The 23740-nt window shown below is 39.2% G+C and overlaps 2 long non-coding RNA genes across 2 annotated transcripts in view; one reads left to right on the top strand and one right to left on the bottom strand.

The window, feature by feature from the left end:
- Positions 1–1871: 1871 nt before the first annotated feature.
- Positions 1872–23740, top strand: part of LOC148044685 (uncharacterized) — an 88343-nt gene continuing 66474 nt past the window's right edge. Inside the window, exons 1-3 of the long non-coding RNA XR_015697403.1 lie at positions 1872–1941; positions 2860–2965; positions 19539–19594. This is a non-coding gene — a long non-coding RNA (uncharacterized LOC148044685). The remainder of the gene's footprint in view (positions 1942–2859; positions 2966–19538; positions 19595–23740) is intronic.
- LOC148044686 (uncharacterized) lies at positions 5994–7279 on the bottom strand. Its single transcript, XR_015697402.1, has 2 exons — positions 7078–7279; positions 5994–6629 (listed from the first exon to the last, which is right to left on the bottom strand). It is a non-coding gene; the product is annotated as an uncharacterized LOC148044686 (long non-coding RNA).

Genomic DNA, 23740 nt, shown 5'->3' with positions numbered 1-23740 from the left:
TAACACTACTCTAGTTGTATTAGTGCGACTGTTATGTTGCTACAATGGCCAAGCAGGAGATACTTAAAGGATTTATTGTAGAGTTGGGGAAGACATTGATATAGGAAGGGACACATGAAAGAACTTCTTCCATCCCATTCCTGCAACGTAATTTTATTTTCTTCTTCTATAATGTGATAGCCATTTTGTTGGATTAACTTTTTTGTTTGTGTGCTTTTGACTCAAAGTCTAGTCCCTGCAATTTTCTTGGCAAGTTTTCTGAAGCGGTTTGCCGGTGCCTCCTTCCCAGGGCTAAGAGAGACCAAGTGGCCAAGGTCATTGGATTTGCACACTACACCAAACTGCTCTTTAACATATATTCATTACCACAAAGTGTGTATCCCTGCAAATTTTTTATAAGAACCAATTGATCAAATGATTATTCCTCAGCTCAGAAGTGCACAATTTCCTTTGGTTTGAGGGCTACATAAGGCTTACATGGCACATTGAAGAACACACTCCAAAACATGGGCAGAGGCAGGACACTGTGTGCTAGGAGAAACAGGAGTTTTAAGGATGCAATATGTAGTTTGAACATTTTCAAGACTGAAGGCACCAGTTTTGCTCCCCAACTCCCGAATGCAAAAAACAGCCCAAATGTTTTGCCCCATCAACTTTGAGATGCTCAGGGGATGCTGATACTAGGCCCATATCTAGCTCCTGGATTGCCCAGATGTTCCTAGAAGAGAATGACTAACCTTCTCGTAGACCAGAGGTCTTCAAACTATGCTGACTGGAGAATTCTGAAAGTTGAAGTCCACAAGTCTTAAAGTTGCCAAGTTTGGGGATCCCTATCATAGACAATTGCATCAGTGCTAATACCTTAATCTGTCATTTCTATTAAAATTGGCCCTACCATTATGATCTTTTGGAAGGACCTGAACCTTGGCTGTGGTGTGCCATCATGCCTGGGAATTCAGTAGAAGCTATTAGCCTTGGTAATGGCTGTATTAAATGGAATTATAATTTTTATGATGGTTTGTATGACTGTGTTTAATTGTGCTTTTTAAGATAGTAGAATGTTGTTTTATTTTATGTATTTATTTTATTTTTTTGTTTCTTAATTTAATTATTGTGAACCACCCGGAGTTATAATTATGAGATAGGTGGCTATACAAATTAAATAAATAAATAAGTAAGTAAACAAACAAATAAATAAAACAAATAAATTTTTTTGCATGTTTATTTACTTTCTTTAGATCTAAACATATCTAGTTAGAATTTCTGATATCCACAGTGAGATGCTGATTGCAAACATTTCACACTTGAACTTTTTCACTATTAAAATGTTCTTAACATAAGTAATTTCTCTCATGGTTTGTTGGTTTATTTGTCAATATTTCCAGACTGTCTTTTGATATTATTTTATTTTATCTCTAATATGTATTTTGCAAAGTCCTGCATGCTCTTTGGTTTACAGCACCAGGCTAGAAAGCACCAGGCTAGAAAGCAGGAGACCATGAGTTTGAGTCCTGCCTTTCCATGGAAGCCAGCTGGGGGACTTTGGATCAGTCACTCTCTCTTAGCCCAACCCACCTCCCAGGGTTGTTGTTGTTGGGAAAAATATGAGGAGGAAGGTGTATTGGATATGTTCGTCACCTTGAGTTATTTGTAAAAATAACAAGGGCGGGATACAAATAAATAAAATATATAAATATAACACTTTGAAAAGATAACATCATGGAGCTTAGTAACAGGTTCTAGAAGAAAGACCTGGTTCGCGTCTTTTCGAATCCCCGGGGGTGCGGAATTCAGATATTCAAACTCAGTCCTAGCTTGAATTTTTTTGGTACTTTATGATTATGTGATGTTCTTCCTTCCCTCTAATTTCAGCAATTTGGATCCAGACCAAGTTGTTGAACTCAGACACAACTGATGATTTTGGAACAACTTAGCTATGATGTAAGTCCCTTAAATTAAAGTAACAATTTGGATTTAAGCCAATGGGTTAATGACTCTGTTGTCTCAACAATATATCTACATCTATACTGGAGACAGATTAGCCTATTTATAAAAAGGCAATACTCCCTGTATTACAGGCATGAATGCTCCACTGGATCACATCCAAATGAATGTCTTTATAAGTATGCACTGTTAAACAACATTGCCTAACAGTCTCTTTGTTTTATCCAAAATGGTCCCTATGCTAAACATTTTATTTTCTCATTGCGTATTGAGCATGATGAGATACCAGATTCATCCTGTTTCGGTATTCCACCTAGACGTGTATTTATATAGCTGGTAGACTATGCCAGTGCTATTGCACTGAACTGAAGCAGAGTTGTGATTTTGGGGGATGGCATCAGCATCTTCTTATGTGGGAATAAACTACCTTGTTCAGATCAGCATATGAACGCTTGAATAGTTTCTCTGTTTTTCCTTATACTGGCATCAGATAGAATTGACTGTTCCAAAATACACACTGCTTTGTCCTATTATTTGTTTTGGCCCTCTAGGTTTATCTCTTCGCAGTGCTTTTATAGGCTCATTGCTATTTGTTGTATTGTTCATTTGTTCCCATCCTATCTTTGTCAAGGAGCAACAATGAACTCGGTCTACATCAATATTGTAGGAACTCTTGCCAAGGGAAGTTGACAGAGGAGAAATGGATTGGGTTTGGTTATAGTGAAGGCCATGCTATTATAGTGCAACCAGCTGAGTTACAAGAAAGTTTTGTAACTTCTTCAACTTGCAGGAGCCTGGGAATTTCTGTCTAAAAGGAATGGGAGCTGCCCCTGATCTGAAGTCTGTTTGTCTGAAGAACCTGACATCATATCATGTTCCTTTAAATGAGTTTTTGTCTACTTTCTCTTTCAGCAGAGATGCAGAAATCCTGCATAGTTTTGAAACTGTGCAGCAAATGAACTTTCCCAGGATATCACAGATAAGCCAATTCAAAGTGTTATTCCCAGAACACCCATATTCTGTATGTGGCTTCTTGTTATAGCCAATTGGCATAGGATGCAAGCACAAGTTAATGACTGACTCTTCATAGCATCATTTATTTAAAAAACCTGGCCCCAAATCAAGTTATAGGATATTATACAGAAGTCTATGACCTGTTTTCTATTACCTCAGAGCACAGTATGTGAAATCATAATTTTAAAGAAGTCAGATTTTGCCTTCTTTAGGAAGAGAAAGAATCATTAGGAATTTAGCTAAAAAAAACCCACACCATGTGCCAAGGATGCTTTGACTTGGCTTCCTTCACTGAGCAAGGAGCTGAACCCACTGGCCCAAATAGACCCTTTTAAGCCTATGTTTTTTTATTAGGAATAGCAACCCACCAAATGACTTGGCCTCATATTGTTCAGGTTGTCCTTTTGCATCATGTCCTCTTCTATACAGTTGTCATAGTCTTACTATTACTTTCCTCACTTCACCTCTAGCATTCTTGTATAATTTTATTCCTTCCCTGGCCCAACACACAGTTGTATCATTTATATCTTACTCTTTTCCTATAAAAAGTGACCTGCATCATTGTACTGCTACAGCTTGTTCAATTTAGGGTCCAACTACAAAGACATAAGTATAAATCATTCTAAATGAACCCAAGACCCAGACACAGTGGAAGAGAAGTCCCCAAAAGTTAATAGAATGTAGACCTCCTAAGGCAGTGAAAATATGCCAATGTTACCCTCCCAAGGTTTTTATGAGGGAAGAGGTCTTGACCCAAACACTGTATGTCATAAATGCTGTGTGCCAAAGGCCATACAGAAACTACTTTAGTTAAATCCCCTTACCAGAGGAGAGGATGGAAAGGATAGTTGGGTTTTGCTGTGATGGAGAATTGTCCCAATGCCATGCTGTGTGAGGGAGGCTTAGCAGAATACACATGGAAGGCCTCCCAACAAGGAGGGAAGGATTGATATTTAGCTAACATGGACTCCGGATTCTACAATAAGGAATTGTGCAGATTCACAGTTAGAAATTAGGGACACACTTAGAGGAGTCTCAGCTAGAATGAAAGAACCAAGTTCAGGTTTGGGCATCAAGGGAAGCACTGAAGATAGATATCACTTTGGGACTTCTGTTAGACTAGATACTTCTAATGCAATAGAAGGAAACTGCCCAGAGTTCCTACAACAGCCAGATCTTCTGGAAGAAGAAAAAACCCATGGGGAGGATAGAAATAGTTCTCAGGAAAGACTCAGAAACTAAGATTCTATTCCCTTCATTTTTGCACAGACTGTTCAAAGCAGGGGTGGGCTTCAAAAATTGCAGCAACGGGTCTACTACCCCGTTGCTGGGTGGGTGTGGCCCTGGTAGGTGTGGCCTAGTCTGCCTCCTGCACCACGGTGTGTGTGTAGGTGTCCCCCCCCCCCGACTCTGGAGACTTTCTTCGAGCCTCCAGGAGGGCGAACACTGCTTTCCCTGGGCTCCGGAGGTCCTCTGGAGGCCAGAAACGGGCCCATTTCTGAATTTCTGGACCCTCTGATAGGCCCGTTCCCCCCCTCCCCGAGCCTCCATGTGCGCCCTGCACTTACCGGGCATGGTGGGGTGGGGCGGGGTGGGCAGGACAGCCAGGAGTGGGATTTGGGGGTTTGTCAAACTATGCAAAATCTTCGCTAGAGGATCACCCGAACCCGTGCGAACACCCAGCAGCCCACACCTCGTTCAAAGCTGGCGCCCTCTTGCTCTAAACTCTGCCCACTTACTGCAAAGTTCCCCTGCCCTTGACTTCATTTTTTAAAACATCTTTATGTGGCAAAGTAGGAACACTACTGCTTTGCTGCTAGGAAGCGGAACTATCATTTCTTCCTTGTTGTGATTCCTTGAATCTGCAGAACAAAAGAACGATCTTTTCCTTTTATGCTTTGATTGCTGTGGCATCGGAGCATCAATTCTGCAATAAGAAAGAAAAGGAAGAGAGAGAGTCTGCTTCTCTGACAAAAGGGTTACTGTGTGGAAGCACCCATGTGCCGATATCAAGAGAGCAAAGGCAAGCCACTGGGAGTGGTGAGGCCTGCTTTCCCCAAAGAGGAAGAACAAGAATCAGGGGTTCAACTAGTCAGGTCTTGCAGCAAATATGGTCCACACTGAACATCAGCATGTCCCAGTTGCCAACTTTTTGCAATCTGGATTGGAATTTTTACAGTTGGCTTAAAACAAAGGCAGGAGCCTCATGAGAGGCAAACAACCAAAGCTTCAGTGAGAATTGCCCTTAGTAACTAGCTGACAATGATCCATTACCTCATGAGGTATTGGCAAAGGTAAGTGGGCTCTATTGTATGGAGATAAGATGGTTCTGTAAGATGGTGCCTTTAGACCAGTGATGGCTAACCTTTTTTCTCCTCGTGTGCCAAAATTGTGTATGTGTGCATGACAGGGCATGCTCGTGCATGCCCACCCCATTATACAATGTGCCCCCCCTCTGTGCATGCACACACAACCCCCACATACTCCCCTCGCACATGCACATGATACCCCCCCTGCACCTTGTTTTGGGCCTAGCAGGCCTCCCTTAAGCCTCCTGGGACCAAAAACAGGCTGTGTGGGGGCGCACCATCATGCCCTGTTTTGGGCCTAGCAGGCCTCCCTGAAGCCTCCTGGGACCAAAACCAGGCTGTGGGGGGCGCACCCCCATGCCCTGTTTTGGGCCTAGCAGGCCTCCCTAAAGCCTCCTGGGACCAAAAACATGCCGCAGGGGAGCACCACACACCCCGCGCTTCCCCACCCAACACACATGCACACGCGACCATACTGCCTCCACACATGTGCACAAATCTTCCACATGTGCAGCACAGACCCCAAAATCAGCTGACTGCGGGAGGTGCACATGCATGTGTGGTGAAGCTGACCTGGGCGACAGCTCGCATGTGCTCAGAGAGGGCTCCATGTGCCGCCTGTGGTACACATGCCATAGGTTCGCTTCACAGCTAGTAGACAGTAGTGGACAGTAGTTTGTGCCCAGACTCTTTTATTATTTTTAAATGAAAAAAAGGAAAATACTATACTTCCAGAATCATATTTATTTTCAAATATGCTTTCACATTTTAAAAAATGCCACTGGATCACCATAAAAAATATCCCATGAGACTATTTGATTTCCTGATAAATGCTTTTTTCCCCTGAAAGTGATCATCATGCAATTATTTTATTAATAGACCAGTCTCCCACTGCAGTACTGTATGCAAATGTAATACAAAGATGGTCATGAAGATATTAGAAGCTTCTCAGGTTTTTTTTAAAGAAACTGCAGTAGAGTCATCTGTTCACCACCAATTTAGAATGAAAAAAACAGAGAAGGCCTATATTGAAGTTTAGATACAATGCAACAAAATTTAGAAGTCTTTTTTACAAACACGAGAGGTGTAGAGGGCTATGTGTTTGTATGTTTGTGTGTATAATCATGTAAAACTTCCCTGGCATCGCTTCTTCCGAGGCTTCAGTAAAATAATATCTTCAGCAGGCCACCATGAGTCAGTCTGAATCTTTTGCTGCTCTTCTCTATCCAGCTGGAGAATTTTTCATCCTTTTCCCCAGGGGTTGACCTTTCAACCAAGCTCCAGCAAATTAGAAGGAAAGACGATCTAGATCTTTTTGCCCAAACCATGTGCCAATCTCTTCTAAGTAATAAAGCCAAATTTCTAGAAAGAAAATTGGGAGAAAGAAAGATCTAGAGCAAGCAAGGAAAGAAGACAATCAGACACAGAGAAAATTCCAAAGGAAATCAATAGTCAACTTGTTTAAGTTAACTTACGTTTAAATTAGTTATTTATTACCTCCTTGAATAAACTCTCTGGTTTCAGCATTCAATACATGGGATTTTTATTTTGCACAGATGAGAGTTAGAGAACCATTTTTTGGGCCACATGCTTGGAGGTTCAGAGTCAAGCCTTTTTTTTCTGTCCTTCCAAGCACTTTTCCCCAGTTTGATAGAATGTGGAAGATACATGAAAACCCCATTACCAAAGAATGTGGATTGTTTCTTTGCCCAAAGACTGTGCTCCATTTATGATGCCCTGGGTCTAGCTTGCAAATCAGAAATTATCTAGGAAATAAACCTGGCTTTCTAACAAACTTTAATCGTATTACAGATTAAAGGTGCAGAAGTTTCCAGTGGTTTTCCATTTCACTCTTGTGGGAAATAAAACTGGGATCCCATCTATTCAGGTCTGATGAAGAGGGTTCCAGATGCTGTAGAGGGCACTGCGGTGCCATGTCACACGTTGGAATTTGTTCAACTGCTCAGAGGACATGCTTGGTTGTTCTTCAGTCACCTGCCTATTTTACAGACAGTAATGTGGTCTGTGTGTGTGTGTGTGTGCGCGCATGAGTGAGTGAGTGAGTGAGTGAGTGAGTGAGTGAGAGAGAGAGAGAGAGAGAGAGAGAGAGAGAGAGAGAGAGAGAGAGGAATTGATTACTCTAAAATCATGATTCCTTGACTGCACCTTCTGCTTACTTGTTTATTCAAAAGGGAGAGGCTCCCTTTTCTGCAATGTCTGATTATGATAAAATAATTTACAGCCTGGCAACCTCCAGAGGTTCTTGGACTAGTCTCCAGAATTTCCAGGTAGTTGTTGTCAGAAAACAGTCTCTAGCCAGACTACTGATTCAAGGGAAGGAACAAGAAAAGAAGGCATATCTGCAATGCGTCTTTTTAAGACATATTACAGCTGCCAGCCACAGCAATTGACCTGCACAGAACTTCTGGAAATTATAGTCACTAAAATGTGGACAACCTCAGGCTGAAGAAGGCAAACATTCAATTGCTGTTCTGTATGGATAGATGATAAAAGAACTCATATAATTTTAAATCTTTATTAAAATAATCTGTGGTCCAACCAATGTTTCTGGACTGTTGAATACATGTGGAATATTGAGTTACACTATATCAGTAGTCACATTACATAACTGCCACTTTGAGGGAGCCAAGAAATACCACTTATTTACTATAATGCAAGTTTGCAAGGTGACTTCATTTTTTACTCCAGCCACCCAGAATGCAATTTCTATTTATGGAACTTTTGTCATGACAAAAGAACATATTTACTAAACACTTGGATGTACCATCCCCCTCAATAATATATACTGTCTGAATGGACCAAGAAATATTTTTAAAAATAAAAAAGATAACTGAGGCTACTGCTTTATTTTGCATGCATGTAATAAAAAAAAAGTTTCAACATGTAAAAATGAAGAAAAAAGTCAAGGAAACTAATGGGGTAAGATGGCAAGGAGGTGAGAGGCAGTAGAGAGAAAGTGGATCTGTTTGATTCATTCTTTGCATTTGTCTTTACACAAAAGGAAAAAAATAGTTCAACCTATCAAAAACAGTATCGGGTAGGAATACAAGTCAAAATAGGCAAGAAAATGAGAAGACAACACCTATATACTCTAGACAAGTACAGACACCAGGACAAGATGGATCACATCTCAGAGTTCTGAAGGAACTGACAGATGTGATTTTGGAACTACTGTGTCACGGTTCCATTGACCATATCTTGCGAAGAGCCTGGAACACAGGGGAATTATCAGAGGACTGGAAAAAGGCTGATGTGGTCCCTATATTCAAAAAAAAGGGAAAAAATGAATCCAGGAAACTACAGACCAATCAGCTTGACATCAATACCTAGGAAGATCCTGGAAAAGATAATCAAACAACAGATCTGTAAAGACCTAGAAACAGGTAAAGCTATTACTAGAAGGCAATATAGGTTTGTCAAAAACAGATCATGCCAGACAAATCTTATTGCTTTCTTTGACAAAGTGATTGAATTAGTAGACTAGGGAAATGCTGTGGACATACTATACTTCAGTAAGGCATTTGACAAAGTAAACCACAACCTAGTTCTTGGTAAGGAAGGAATAGACAGAATCACCACCAGATGGATTCATAACTGGCTGACCAACCAGATTCAATGTGTAGTCCTCAATGGCACTACATTTACATGGACGGAAAGATACAGTGGAGTACTCCAAGGTTCTGTCTTAGGCCCAGTTACATTTATTATTTTCTTTTTATTACTTATGAAAAGGATTTTTTATAATAGACACCGAGGAAGATTTTGTAAGAACACAAGTACACATTTGGAATATAAGTCCTTGCAACAAACAAACAAAGGGAACACGGTGGCTCAGTGGCTAAGATGCTGAGCTTGTCAATCAGAAAGGTCGGCAGTTTGGTGGTTTGAATCCCTAGTGCCGCGTAATAAAGTGAGCACCCGTTACTTCTCCCAGCTTCTGCCAACCTAGCAGTTCGAAAGCATGCAGGTAGAAAAATAGGAACCACTTTTGGTGGGAAGGTAACAGCGTTCCGTGCGTCTTCAGCGTTTAGTCATGCCGGCCACATGACCACTGAGACATCTTTGGACAGCATTGGGTCTTTGGCTTTGAAACATAGATGAGGACCGCCCCCTAGAGTTGGGAACGACTAGCACATATGTGCAAGGGGAACCTTCACCTTTAACAAACTAGTTTACAGAGTAGGTAAATTTAAAAAAATATTTATCAAAACTAAAATCAAAAGCTTCAGGCTCTTTTTTTTATACTTGTTTTTCATATTTCATATTAATTTAAAATTTAATGTTCCAGGCCCATTTTATTTGCTATTACATAGACATTTTATAGTCCAGATGCATGCATTCAACATTAGTGGAAGCCTTTTCATCTTTAGAACGTTGGACAAATATTAACCAGCCTTTAGGCATTGACTGTTCTTAGGTAACAAGAAACCCTTGTCCTCTAGATTCCAACCAAGTTAAAAATATGAGTGACTCACCCTCAAACAAACCCTCTGTTTCTCATCTGCATAAAAAAGAAAGAAAAAAGAAAGAAAGAGATCAAAACAGTGGTCTTATTTACAAGCCCCAAAGAGCAGAAGGTATTAGTCTGTAATTAATAGCATGGCTGGTTGCATAAAGATAACTGCCAGAAGACCTATTTACTTGAAATCATTAGTACGGTATAGAAATTTCTAAATCTGGTGTGGAAGAGGGTGGTATAGTGCCCGTGTCCCTGTTGTAACCAACAAATGTAACAGAAACAATTTGAGGTGCAAATCATCTGTGTTTGTAAAATGGTAAAAATCGGTGGGTGAATCTTTTAATAGCTTGGAGATCGGTTCTATCAGTTCTTAATATCTGCAGAGAATTTATAGATGATTACTGATAACTGAGTGACTGCTTCACTACGGTGGAACAGTGCTGTTTTTTATGTTGCAGAAATATACATTTCCGTAAGAACACAACCAGGTTACCTCCTGCAGGAAATATTAATCCATAGATAATGGATTAATAAATGTTACTATGGACATTTCTACACTTCAACCTTTTCTTCTCTCAAACCTGAATTAATCTGTTTTTAACTGTAACCCTTGAAATGGTGAACGCCAAAAGCAAGGTTCCACCACATCTTCCAGCAACATTCATGTAAATCATCTGCCAGTTATAATAAAAATCAACACTTTATTCAAAATTGCTGTTGAGGCAACATGATGCTATTTGGTTTACTTGAACAAGATGTTCAAGTAAACCAAACAATCAAATACTAACAGTAAGAATAAATAGCTTATGAGGGACTGGATGGGAAAGTGAACTTGCATGGACAGAGGACTTGTGTGACAGGACCTGAAATCATGAGTTTCATTTGAAGTTCTAATCATGAACCTTTTTGTGGGTAGAACTTTTTAAAAAGCAGTTTGTGATGATCAGCCCTGACTAGCAAGGCAGAGCTATTCATCCATCTCTTCATGTTTTGGGGAGCAGTTGATGGTGAAACAGAATCCATGTGCCAGGGGGGAGGAGGACAATAGGACATTCACCAGCCACAATCCCAAATTAACCATACATTGAGATGTGAGAGGACAGTTGCCAAGGCGCAATAAGGGCAGCATTCTTTTACCAACAAATTTTCTTCCAACCTCAAGGATAGGAGGAAAGCTGTGTAGACAAATCACTGGACTCCAGAAATATAAAACAAAAAAGAATGGATCAAAGCACCAGCAACAGTATTAAGTATTTTCCTGTCAGGTTCCAGAGGATTGGGGGGGGGGGGGAGAGAAATCAAGGAAACAGAAATTATACAGAATTCAGTAAAGAATGAACAAAAACTTGGAAACCTCCAAAGGAATTTACAAATTTTGTTTGTTTCTTTGTTTGTTTCTTTATGTTCAATGTCTATGTCAAAGACTCTGCATGGCTTACAATTCAGTAAATAAATTACAATTTAAAAAATTAAAAAGACATTTTAAAACAATAAAAACAGTAAACAGTAAAAGAAAAAACCAATAAACATTCAATTCAACATACACAAAAGCAAAATTTTCAGCCAATGTTCAGGGAACATTGCCAGGTTTTTAGGGCCTTATGAAAGGCTAATAGGATTGGGGCCATTCTGGTCTCTGAAGGGAGGATCTTCCATAGAGCAGGAGCCACTACGAAAAAAAACTCGCCTTCTGGTCTCCACCAGCAAAATTCTTTGTCTGATGGGATCTGCTTGATCTAGCTGGATGAGTAGAGGCTATTGAAAAAAAAGCGATTCTTCAGGTACCTCTGTCCCAAGCCATGCAGGGCTTTACAAGGTGCACCTTGAATTGCATCCGTAAACAACCAGTACCAGTGCTACTCACACAGAAGCAATGCGTGCTGTATATCTGGCACCATTTACCACCTGCATAGCTACATTCTGTACCAGGTGGAGTTTCCAAATGGTCTTCAAGGACAGCCCCATATAGAGTATGTTACAATAGGCTATACTGTAACATACAGTAGAGTATGTTACAGTATAGCCTGGAGGTTACAAGGGTATGAGTTACTGTGAGCAGGGCCTCCCAGTCCAGGTATAGGTGCAACTGATGGACCAACTGACGTGTGCAAAGGCCCTCCTCCTGTTACCTGCTCTTTGAGATCCAGGAGACCTCCCAGATTACACATTGTGTCTGTTTGGGACAGTACAACCCTACGAGGAATCAGAAATGAAAGAACATTGTCCAATTTATAATGACTTCATTCATTCAGAATCTCAGAATGATTTGAATTGCTTGTTTGTGGGTTTCTTGACACTTGAGCTGAGTTGTCATTTATAAAATAAGCTACCAGTGGGGTCCCTTCCTTTGTCTTCCTTTTATATCAAGCATCCCTTCCATTACGTTCTCCCAACAATATCTCAGATTTATTTCTTTGTTAGAGCAGGCCAATGTGATTTCAATGATATGTTAACAAAAGAAAAGTCTGATCTTGTCAGTTCTTCTACTTCTGTTATGTTCTTTACCCATAGTTCCATTTGCTTCTATCAAAACCAAGTTGGTGATGAATGTAAGCATTTGTTTGCACAACAAACAGTGCAAAACTAGACAGAACTTGTCCAAGTGATCCCAAGCCCTTTGCCTTCTATTTAGTAAATGGGAGAGAACAGAGGAACACATATATGAAGCAAGAACGAGTACCACCACTATTCATATGACTATTACTTGCTTTATATATGTACTGTTAAGGTAAAGTTTAAAGACAGAGATTCTTCTTCTGGATTGGCTGTGGCTAAATCTGGCACATTCAACAGAAATAACTTTTACAAACTGGTTATTTAACCATTGCATGATTTAATTGCTAGTCAGGTGAATTTAAACTATTGATTGTTTAAGGTTTTGCACACAATGCCAGAGATGCAGCTTATCTCCATTTTTTAGAAGTAGAACTGTGCTCCTCCCTTTGGACTAACACTGGCAATACTGTAAGCATATTTAATAACAATAAAAAGATCAAATTTGTTTTAAAGTATAAGGTGATTCATAGCCCAGCATATTTTAGAAATCCAATGTTTATTAAACATTTATGGGCACTGAGTATAAACAATACTTTTTTTATGAGGGACATTGGGTTGCCATTCTAAGTAAAGGAGGGATGAGATTTAGGAACCAATGAAAGATAACATGTTTTAATAATATTCTTGATTTTTCTATAATATTGCTTAACAGAACGTATGAGCCTTGCATATGATGGCGTATTTCAGTACAGATATTCCTCAACTTTTGATTGAAATTTGTTAAAGAATGGCAATGTATTCAGGCTGCTTTGATAGTTGCTGAAAATTCTCTTTCATAAAGATATGTTGAAGGAAAAAATAGTACCGGTAGGATCAACAATACCTTTTCACTTGAATGGTTGCAGGGTACACTGGGTATGCCTAGTGTAACAAACAGTCTAGGAATGACATGGTAGTAGTCTTCCAATATTTGAGGGGCTGTCACAGAGAGGAGGTGGTCAACCTATTCTCCAAAACACCTAAGGCCAGGACAATAAGTAATGGATGGAAGCTTATCAAAGAGAAATCCATCCTCTCTTTGGATTAAGGAGCAATTTCCTGTCAATGAGAACAATTAATCAGTGGAAATCCAGAAGTTGTGAGTGCTGCATCACTGGAGTTTTTAATGAAAAAGTTGAAGAGCCTTTCGACTGAAATTTTATAGAGTCTGCTGTTTGAGCAAGGGGGGTTGGACTAGAAGACCTTCAAGGTCCCTTCCAACTCTGTAATTCTGTAATCCCGGTGCACTTTCTTCAAAAATTCTTCTAGTGTTACTATTTCAGTTGCTTCAATATAATATGTGTAGGAAATTTGGTTGATTAGCAAAAAAGAAGGGGCTCAAACCTCCTTCTCTTTAACCTTAGGAACAAATTTCTGGTACAAGTTTTTCTACTCATTCTGGGAGATATCAGGAGTTGAATTTAGACCTTCTGCCCATAAAGCAGCATGCTTTTAATGTTGAGCTACAGCACCTCTGCTATTTCTGTCTCATTTTGTAGTCAGATTACTGATTACAGCTCAATGCAGTAAACCAATTCCACAGAAGTCTAGGATTGCCAAGTACAATTAAAGTGTTATCAAGAAATATGAGATTGAAAGTGGATTTCTGAGTAACTGTTTTTGCAGCCTTAACTCAGAAATGGCAATATTATCTTAAGAAGGTTTTTTAAAAGTCAACAAATATTAACCAACTGAACCCTTTAATCACTGCTGCATATGTGTCTGGACGTTTAGAAAACAAAATGCCTTCCTAGCATGTTTTCATTCAATTGGGCATGGTATTACATAAGCAACATTTTAACATAGGATGAATACCATTGTGAAAGATTTTATCAAATGGCATTTTTTTTAAAAAAATGAGCTATTATTGAATCAAATAACTACATCTTTCATCCTTTTAATTGTAAAAAAGCCAAGAAAGATTTGATTATGTCATGTACTTAGACCAAACCTACCATGCGCTCCAATTCAGAAGTAATCTGATACTTAATCCATACAGAGAGTAGAGCTGACACTTTATTCTTATTAAATTACGACTTAAACCAGAGAAGCTGCAATTAGGTTCATGTATGTTATATCCAGAACATTAAAAATGGATAATTCATGGGAACATTGCTTTCTATAAAAATTAACAAGGGTCAAGGTTGGTTTTTTTGAAAAAAGTAAAAAAAAACTTTTAGTTTTATGTTGATATGGGACAGTGGTGGGTTTTAAACTTTTTTAGAACCTCTTCTGTAGGTGTGGCCTGCTTTGTGGGAGTGGCTTGCTGGCCATGTGACTGGGTGTGAATGGCTTGCTGGCCATGTGACTGGGTGGGCATGTGAGTTGTGAATTTCCCATTTACAGTCTTATTAAAGCTCTGCAAAATGACTTGTGCTTATTTATTTCTTGTATACTCTACTTTTCTACTCTGTTGAATGCTCAGGACAGTTTATACTTCATTGACATGCACACACACCCTACTCACTTGATACCCTACTCACTCAGCACTAAGCAGAATCAGTAATTCATGACAAATATAATGAATTGATAGTTTTTCTTACTGCTGAATGAAGAGGCCAAAATAGAGGCATTGCAAATAGAAGTATAACCCCTCACACACTGCAAAACCCCTCACACACTGCAAAAGGAGTGTCTCTGACAGCAGAGGCACCTTTGAAGGGGCTCTCCTACAGATCTGAACAGCTGCGTTGGTCTACATGGATAAGGTGATCTCTGAGATGCCAGACTCTAATCTTTTTAGAGCTTTTTTGAGTTTTAACAGATAATATCAATTGTGCCCAGTAAGCAATTGGCAACTTGCGTAGATCTTCCAGTTTTGGCTTCATACAATCCTTGAACCTTGAAGCAGTTATCAGCCTAGCTGCAGATTATACCAAATGCAACTTCTGGTCATTTGTCAATGATATCCACACTGACTAAGTTGCAGCTATCAAGATAGGATGTAAGTAAGGTGTGTTTTAAATGATATCCAATAACGTGCTTAATCACATATGTCAGGTACTTAGAGAGGAAATACTAGTTGTGGGGAAAAAATAAATCTTCCTGCCGTGGGAGGAGGGACATGATAAACAAATATTAATGAATAAAAGTATATTCTTTTGCTTTTTTTATGACATGCACTGTTATCTTTTTAATGATGTTGTATGACATAATTGCAGATTATGTCCAACACTTCATCCAAAACACTTAGCCAGTCTTAACTTCGTACTTTTGAATATGGCAGCATATAAACAATTGTTGATTGTAATTGTAATTGTTGAGAGGCGTCATCTTAGGAAATACAGAATGTGTGCCCAACATTTTTTTATATTCCTGATTGGCATCCCATGAGCCCTTGCTTCGGGGAAAAAATGATAAGGTTGCATGATAGTCCTATCCCCACTGGCCAGGTCATGGATCAGCTGCTAGAGCAGCCAGTAAATATAAGTATCTGGGAGACATTGAAAATATACCTTGAACGCTGCCAATTTCTCAACTCTGTTCCGTATTTTTCGGAGTGTAAGACGCACAAAGATTTTGAAGAGGCAAATTAAAAAAAAGTTTTTTCACTCTGCAGACCTCCCAAAAACGGCCCGTTTTTCACGAAAACAGACCATTTTTTTTTTGCCAAAAAAGGGAATGCATAGCCTTTAGCAGGCTTCCAGTGCTCCTGGAGGCTGGGGGGGGGGGGGGGGTAAACACGAGCAAAACCCCCCCATTTTTGCCTTTCCCAACACTCAGGAGCACTCTGGAAGCCTCCTAAAGGCTATGCATGGCCATTTTTGCGGTTTATGGGAGGCCAAAAATGCTGAATTCAGTGTATAAGATGCACCCAGATTTTCACCTTCTTTTTTTGAGGGAAAAAGGTGCGTCTTATACTCCGAAAAATATAGTACATGCTACTTTTTTTTCTTTTTTTGCCTCAAATGGGCTCTTTATTCTATTACAAGAACAAATTCTTTGTCATGTAGCTGCAGTAGCAACAAACCATGCAGTTAATACACACAGTGAAATAAATTCATAATATCATCTATCATACAAACTACACAGCCACCCAAGCTTTATTTCTTTTAACATCTCCAAGGCACAATGGTATCCCCTGTGAAAAACAAGATGCTGCTTTAAGTGCTTTTAGTTTCATTCAGCAGTATCAGACTACGGACTTTTCTCCATACCACAGACACGCCCTGGTGCCTTTTGTTTTGCAATATTTCCATGAAGTTGCCTTCATCCTGTCCTTAACCTAGGCATGAGACAGGCTTAAATCATACTTATTCTAATACCATCCATGGGCAGACACTCTCTGGGTGTCAAGTCTGCTCAGATTTGTTATTCCTTACCTTAGGTGACTGCAGCTAGGAACAGAAGTCTGTTGGTTGCTGTTGTTGTTTTGCAGTTGGTGCCCCATGGGCCACTTTCCTATTTTAAGACTGAGTAAGAATTTGAGGCTGTGAGAATGTCCTAAGGGGGGGAGTCAGTCATAAGGTCCTTGCTGGAAATCTGGTTTATTTCCAGTATTGTGCGGGCAATTGCCTTTGATCACTCCAGGTATTCCTTTGTAAGTCATGCCATGAAACATTGCCTATCGGTTCTGAGGGAGGAGCCCCCTCAGGGAAGGATTGGCTTTTAAGCTGGAAATATTTACCCATTTCTAGTAATGGCTATTTGAAATCACTTACTGTAGTACGTAGTTTCTGTACTGGTATGTCAATCCTTCTTCAAGCTTGGATGTAACTTGTTTTAGATGAGTCCTCACCTGTAATATTTTAAATGTATGTATTGTGCCTTTTCTTAAGGTACACATAACCAAACCAGAATAGTTTTTTAGTATATTATGTAAACAGATAAACTAAATCAGCCTTGTGGTTTGAGGCCATTAGTTTTAAACCAAAACATTAGGTTCTCTGTGATCTTTCTTTAATCCTATTTCCAGAGATTATAATTAGAGGTAGAAACTGAAACTATAGTCATGCAAATCATGTGCAATTAAAATGGTCTTTTCCCAAATAAACTTGCAGTTCTATTAGTTCAAGTAATGGGAGCGCATCCCATTACGCAGTGCTTGGGTCTTTCCAGCCGACCTGAACCATTACCTGAACCATCATGCCCGTTTATTAGCCCTATGTGACTTGTAACTGAGAAAACCTTGTTCAAATTGAGCTCTGCCTCTTTAAGACATTGTGTTGCAATGCACACAGGAAAACAAAAAGGAGAAATCTGTAGTTTGAAATATGAAGAAAGAGAAGGCGGGAGAGAAGTGATGGGGGCGGGGGGGTGGCGTTTGATAAAATCACCTAGGATACATTGTTACTAGTAAGTTTTATTGCATTAATGATTGTATGCCTTGGATCAGGGTTGTCATGGATTAGAAAGAGCCAAATCTGTTGAATTCATGATGTGTGTGTGTGTGTGTGTGTGTGTATATGTGTGTGTGTGTGTGTGTGTGTGTGTGTGTTATCATACTTGTAGGTGGTCTGTGTCTTTCTCAATCTTGAGCCCCCTTCTAGAGGCCCAGGAGTTTGAGGACCTCTAGTCCTCAAATCTTAGCTGTTCCTAGCACTGCACTCTTCTGGACAGAGAACACTGATGGTGTTCTCCAAAACATTAAACCAAAGATTAGGTCTCTGTGATCTTTCTTTAACCCTATTTCCAGAGATTATTTTAGCTAGCAATAATCTAGCACTTGGATAGAGAACACTGATGGTTTTTCGGGTATCTATTGGAGCCACTCACCCAGCCTAGGAGTCTCAGCCTCGACTGCTTCTATCAATATTGGGACCACTTTGGCTTTCATTTTCCACTTCCTCCTTCAGGCCTCATGCTTCTTTTTCTTGATGTTGTTGTCACTTGGCACCACTACACCTATTGCCATTACTGTCTTCTGATTGTCGTCTACTACCATAATATCTGGTTGATTGGCCAATACTTGCCTATCTGTCCAGATCTGGAAATCCCACAGGATCTTATCCTTATTACTTTCCACAACCTTCTGTGGGATCTCCCACCTAGACTTAAGAGGGTCTAGCCCATGTTCTGTATAGATGTTCATATACACATTGCCAGTGACTTGGTTGTGCCATTCAATGTATGCTTTTCCTGCCTGCATCTTATACTCTGCCATTATGTGCTGAACTATCTCTGAAGCCTCTCTGCATAGTCTACACTCTGGGTTCTGCCTGGTGTGGTAGATGCCTGCTTCTATGGATCTGGTACTTAGTGTCTAGGCCAGACCTGTCAAACTTTTGCCCACCCCAGCTCTGCAAAGACAAAAAAAACCCTCATGATACATCATGATATGTCATGGAATCAGTCTATCAACTGATTCCAGAAACTATCCTGCACTAAATCTGCAAGGACAGTATCACTCCCTGGGCTCACTGCAACTGGGGTCGGTGCAGTTTATAACAGCACACTTTTCTGCCGATTCAAAGATCTGAACTATGTAGATTAATGCTGCCAAGAAGTGTCAAGAGAAAGTGCAAGTGCAAAGGTCAAAGATGTAAACAGATGCAATATCATAATATTTTTTCCAAGCTATAAATAAAACAACTGAATTTATCAAAATTGAGCTGTTACTGAATACTCCTGGAATCATTCAATACATTGTTCTTGATCTGCTCCATTGAGTTGGAGTTTAATTACTATAATTTTCAGCCAGTTCATTGATTGCTACAAAGTCTGAGGTCCAACATATCTGCAGCCCCAACTCTCCCCCTCTTCCTCAAAGCCATTATGTAGGTTAAGGGAATAGCAATATAGGAATCGGTTTGGTATTGCATTGAAGTTCTTAGTAGGTGATTCAGATAAGTCCTTGCAAACTAATTAGGTTAATTTGTACCTACCAATTGCAAAAGATCACCAATTACATCAAATTTTACTAGAACAGAGAAGTAGAGCTCTTATTTCTCAGCCTTTACTCATTTTCTTTAAACAGTGTAAGGTTTATTGTTAGTTGGGCAATCCCTTCCTAAGGAACAAGTGACATTTCACAAAATAATAAGCAAGTTGCAGAATTCTTTGTTGCTCTTTCCCACAGTAACAATAAAAATGGATTTGATTTGGCAACCTTGAATCTTAAAATGAAACTCTAGTTTAGTTTAGATTAATCTCTGTTTGCATTGCAATTTCAAGTTATGCATAAGACTTGAGTCAGAGCAGTAAAGGATGATGATCCTTATAGGTAACATTAGTATTTGAAAAACTCAAAAGTCTAACTTCTGCTGCAGTCTAACTTCTGCTTTAATTCTTCTCTTTATTATTTTCTCATTTCCCAGACAGGTGTGCAGAATGTTGAAGTTGAACGTCTAAGTTGAATTTCCTAATTTTGGAGGTACTACTAGAATATTTGCTATTTGGCTATAATAATCTCTCTGGAAATGTACATATTTTGGTTCTTTGGTTGTTTTGGTGCCCAACTATTTATTTCAGAGTATTTTTCCCAATGGATCATCACAGCTTCCTTTGCTTTTTTTATAACATATTTCTCCATATGGAGGATATTCTCCTGACAGAAATCTCCTTTTCTTAGCTATGTGGGTACTCAACCTAATTCCAATTGCAGCCTTTTGAAGGGTGTTTGCTCCAGGCAGGGGATATGTTCACTCTTTCATTGCAGAGAGAGCAAATTAGGTTCCATTGCCTAGGCAAAGATGTAGATATTCCATCAAAGCCCAGGACAATGTTTTCCTACCCAGGCTCTTTGACACTTCATTAAACTCCTGGCAGGATTCCTCCAGCTCCTGGCAGCTTCCTCAGTCTCCTTTTTGGTGCCTCATTAACAACCAACTACTCCCAGAAGTGCTCAGTAAATAACCTCTCAGAAAGAATGGCATTTATCATGACTTAGCTAGCAGATACTTCACAGAAACAGTGGTTTCCCAGGACCAGCTGATCCCTGTGAACAATAAAGCAAAAGTATGCACACTAGTTGTTTTTCTATTGTAAAGGGCATTAGTGCTGGCTAGAAATCCTAGAGCATGTAGAATTCTTTTCCTGCGATGCCAGTAGGTACAGAGCAGATACAGTTGGCATAAGGATGAAAGGGTAAGAAGTGGAAGAATCTCTGGGACCTTTTCTGTAGATTGAAAATGGTGTTTTAAGCCAACTATGGATTCTACATTCGCCAACCTTTCAATCAGCTTTCCTCAACTGATTTTGACTTTGACAATGCAGCAATGTACGGTGACTGAAGTTTAAACCATTTTCATGACCTCTGTTTGATGACGGTAGATCCAGATATGAATTATTGCTCCGTCAAATAAAAACTGTTGTTCAGAACATGTGAGCACTACACAATGAATGAATTATTTTATATTATTGATGCTGGCCTACATTCTCTACATCCTGTATTTCTATTGCTTTGCTTGTATTATGCTTAGGTGTAAAAGTAGACCAAATAAAAACACTAACTGGATCGATTTATTATGTGCCATCAAGTCACCTTTGACTCTTAAAGACCATACAGACAAATTTTCTCCATTATGGTCTGTCCCTAGTCGGATCTTTCAGGTCTTTCAACAATCTGCTCTTCACCACTGTCCAGTTGCTGTTAATTGTTCTTTCTTTTTTTTCCTCCCACCTTTCCTAACATTAGAGCTTCTCTAGGGAAATTGATCTTTGCACAATGTGTCCAAAGTAGGATAATTTGAGGCAGGTCATTTGAAAAATCTTAAATGCAGTGCTAAAATAAAAATAATATAGGATTCCCCCACAAAAAAATCACTGATGTTCACTGAAAACTATGCTATATAATCTCTTTCTAATAACCTTTCTAACAAGCACTAAATGTCTTCTCAAAATATACAGATTTTCCATGCTCTAGAACAAGGGTGTCAAATTCACGGCCCACAGGCAGGATGCGTCATGTGCTGGCTCCACCCCCGCCCGGTTTAGCAAAGGGGAACAAAGTCCCAATACATCATGTGATGCCACTGTGATGACACGGGTTTGACACCCCTGCTCTAGAAACAAAATGGATATATATATATCACATGAAAACTAGTAAAGGACTCTCAGACTTAGAATGAACTTTTTACCTGGGGGAATCTACTATACATAACATAACAAAGAATGCTATTTAATATACAGATAGATAGTCTTCAGTTACCAACCCTGGTAACTGGATTGGGACTGGCAATCCTGTTGCTAAGTGACAAAGTTTTTAAGCAAATCTTTATGTGGTCAGGCTTGACTTATGATGTCAGTTCCAGCTTTGTCATTAAGCATATGATTGCAGTTGTTAAGCATGATGTCATGTGAACAAGGCTTGCAACTTCTTGTCAGCTTCCCCATTAACTTTGCTTGTTGGAAGTCAACTGTGAAGATCGCAAATGGAGATTACATGACCATGGGAGACTGCAAGCATCGTAAATGGGCACTCGTTGCTAAGCATCTGAATTGTGATCATATGACCATGGGGACTGATGGTAAATCTCCTTTTTCAGTGCCTTTATAACTTTGAACAGTTGCTGAACATGCAGTCAGTAAACGAGGACTACCTGCTGTAGTCTGCATGCATTTAGAAATCCAGCTGAACAAAAATGGAGAAAATGCTTTCATTGTACATAGAACATGAGACAAGGAAGAAAACATGTTTAAATACAGCAAAATCAAGTTTAAGAATAGGGCTTTAAAAATTTATGAACATATTAATCGATGTGTTTGGAATATAAAATCTAACTCCATACCTCCTGCACTCTTTTTTCCCTATTGGTCCAGTACTGTGTATCGTTTATACAGTTTTATGCAAGTTTTTTGAAAATTATAGTACTAACATAAAGTGAAAGAAGCCTGTACATTCTCAAATCCAAATAAGAATATATCTAAGTGGACATTCTAACAGTTAATTAAAAAATAATGGGAAATGTTCATTTTTATTAGGCTCAAAGGAAAGAAAATACAAATATTATTATACAATTGTATCACAGCGGCCAGTTGTTTCGCCACATTTGGCATTGATTACTATTCGGGCCCCACCCAGGGGCCTAGGACGTTGTAACTTATTTTCGTAATATGCGTGCAGATCCAAGCAGTGTGGCTTTTTGCATTTGACTGATGGTGATTTTGTCTTTTTAACTGTTTTAAATGTAATTCCAGTGTTTTTGGAATAGCACCCAGTGTGCCAATTACCACTGGAATTACCACTGCTGGTTTGTGCCATAGTCGTTGAATTTCGATTTTTAAGTCCTTGTATTTTGCGATTTTTTTCATGTTCCTTCTCGGCGACCCTGCTATCACCTGGTATTACGATGTCTATGATTGTGACCTTATTTTTCTCAACCAGTGTGATGTCTGGTGTATTATGCGCCAGTATTTTGTCGGTTTGTATACGAAAATCCCACAAGATCTTGACCATCTGATTTTCAGTGACTTTTTCAGGCTGATGTTCCCACCAGTTTGTTGCTGTTTTAATATTATAATTTTTGCACAAATTCCAATGGATCATTTGTGCTACTGAATTGTGCCGCAATTTATAATCAGTCTGCGTGATTTTTTTACAGCAGCTGAGTATGTGATCAACAGTTTCATCAGCTTCTTTGCAAAGTCTGCATTTGGCATCATCAGAGGATTTTTCAATTTTGGCCTTAATGGCATTTGTGCGGATAGCTTGTTCTTGCGCAGCCAGGTTTAGTGACTCTGTTTCTTTCTTTAATGTACCTGTTGTTAACCATAACCAAGTTTGTTCACTGTCCACTTTATCTTTTATTTTTTCCAGAAATTGGCCATGCAGTGCTTTGTTCTGCCAACTCTCCATTCTTGATTTTATCATATCTTTTCTATATTCTTGTTTCGTCTGTTGGGCCTTCAGTAGATTTTTGTTCTTTACTTCGATTAATAGATGTTCTTGACTTTCTTTTAAATAATCAGCCAGTGCATGTTTTTTCTGATTATTATCAATAATAATAATAATAATAATAATAATAATAATAATAATAATAACAATAATAATAATAAACCAGCACAAACCAGCAGTGGTAATTCCAGTGGTAATTGGCACACTGGGTCCTATTCCAAAAGCACTGGAATTACATTTAAAACAGTTAAAAATGGACAAAATCACCATCAGTCAAATGCACAAAGCCGCACTGCTTGGATCTGCATGCATATTACGAAAATACGTTACAACGTGCTAGGCCCCTGGGTGAGACCCGACTAGTAACCAATGCCAAATCCGGTGAAACAACTGGCCGCTGTGATACAATTGTATAATAATAATACCAGGACTTAAAAATCAAAATTCAACGACTATGGCACAAATCAGCAGTGGTAATTCCAGTGGTAATTGGCACACTGGGTGCTATCCCAAAAGCACTGGAATTACATTTAAAACAGTTAAAAATTGACAAAATCACCATCAGTCAAATGCAAAAAGCCACACTGCTTGGATCTGCACGCATATTACGAAAATACGTTATGACGTCCTAGACCCCTGGGTGGGGATTATTTATTATTTAATAATAATAAATAATCATGCTTT

The sequence above is a fragment of the Thamnophis sirtalis genome, unplaced genomic scaffold, assembly GCF_051295495.1.
Source record: "Thamnophis sirtalis isolate CommonGarterSnake01/CBP01778 unplaced genomic scaffold, rThaSir2_p1.2 scaffold_7, whole genome shotgun sequence".
Taxonomy (NCBI): Eukaryota; Metazoa; Chordata; class Lepidosauria; order Squamata; family Natricidae; genus Thamnophis; species Thamnophis sirtalis.
This window is presented reverse-complemented; position numbering and strand designations above follow the sequence as displayed.